This window comes from Mandrillus leucophaeus, unplaced genomic scaffold (assembly GCF_000951045.1).
Source record: "Mandrillus leucophaeus isolate KB7577 unplaced genomic scaffold, Mleu.le_1.0 Scaffold451, whole genome shotgun sequence".
In the NCBI taxonomy this organism is placed as follows: domain Eukaryota; kingdom Metazoa; phylum Chordata; class Mammalia; order Primates; family Cercopithecidae; genus Mandrillus; species Mandrillus leucophaeus.
In genome coordinates this window covers 662576-664030 of record NW_012104821.1, presented here as the reverse complement: position 1 = coordinate 664030, position 1455 = coordinate 662576, and the positions used below count along the sequence as shown (strand labels likewise).

The 1455-nt window shown below is 45.3% G+C and overlaps 1 protein-coding gene and 1 pseudogene across 1 annotated transcript in view; one reads left to right on the top strand and one right to left on the bottom strand.

The window, feature by feature from the left end:
* The window catches only part of ZNF559 (zinc finger protein 559), a 41597-nt gene that overhangs the window by 2351 nt on the left and 37791 nt on the right, over positions 1-1455 (bottom strand). The window lies entirely within an intron of this gene.
* Positions 643-1276, top strand: LOC105549674 (annotated as a pseudogene).

The window sequence follows — 1455 nt, the reverse complement described above, 5'->3', positions numbered from 1 at the left end:
CAAAACGCATACAGATTGGAAAGCAAGAAGTAAAAAATTTTATGTGCAGACAACAGAATTGTCCTAGTAGAAAATCTGACAGAATCAACTAAAAAGCTGCCAGAGGCTGGGTGCTGTGGCTCATGTCTATAATCCCACCACTTTGGGAGGCCGAGATGGGTGGATCGCTTGAGCCCAGGAGTTCTAGAACAGCCTGGGCAACATGGCGAAAGCCCGGCTCTACTAAAAATACAAAAAAATTTAGCTTGGCATGGTGGGGCACGTGTGTAGTCCCAGTTACTCTAGAGGCTGAGGCACAAGAATTGCTTGACCCCCAGAGGCAGAGGTTGCAGTGAGCCGAGATCATGCCACTGCACTCTAGCCTGAGATACAGAGCGAAACTTGTCTCAAAGCAACAACAAAAAAAGCCCATGCGCGCTCAAGTCTGCAGGCAGCAGGTGTGGGCGAACACTTGGCGCCTGGTGGAGACAGAGGCAGACGGGATTATCAACAGCGCAGCCGGGGTACTGGAGGTGGTCTGGGGTGAGGTGCTCCGGGGTGAGGTGCTCCGGGTCTGAAGGGCTCTAGCCAAATGGTGATGGTGGCCCCTGAGCTGAGTGAGGCTGAGGCTTGGTGGCTGTGCTCGGAGTAAGGCAAAAGAAAATGAAAGAAGTAGATAATCTTGAAAGTATAAAAGACTGGGTTTATGAAACAGGACCTGACAATCAACCTCTTGGTGATAATCAATAAACAAATTGTGAATAGTTTGTTGATAGCCTTTTTGAGGAAGCTCAGAAGGTTGGTTCCAAATGCTTGTCTCCCACTTAACAGAAGAAACAGGTAGATGTAAACATAAAATTACAGAAAAATGGATTCGCTGTCAAAGATTTTGGAAGTTATTCAAATGGTGCAAGTCAGCAGCTTTTGAACTCCATCAAAAAGGGGGAATTACCTTCAGAATCACAGGGAATTTTTGATAAAGAAGAGGTGGGTGTTAACGTTGAAGACAAGAAAAATGAAATATGTATGTCTACAAAGCCTGTCTTCCAGCCCTTTTCAGGACAGAGTCACCGATTAGGAAGGGTAAGCCATATCAAAGACTTCACTGAAAAATACCGAGGATCTCAAAAGAAGTCCTCCCTTTTCCCTGGCAACAACTCTTCCTGTCCTCAGGTTGTCAGACGAAACAATCACACTGGAGGAAGCAGATTTACAGAATGCTGTCGTCATTCAGAGACTCCAAAAAACTGCTGCACCTTCTCGAGAACTTTCAGAGCACCGATTTTTGATAGACTAAGTGGAAAATTTGCAGAAATGATGGTTGTAAGCAGACATGCAAACCAAACTAGGGACTGGACTGGAGAAGTCAGATTCACTGGACTTTCGGTTCGGGTACCATTGAACTCTCTCCTGATGAGATGTTTAGATAAGTGCAAGTTAGAAAAGTAGCATATGTCCCGTCTCTACTAAAAAATA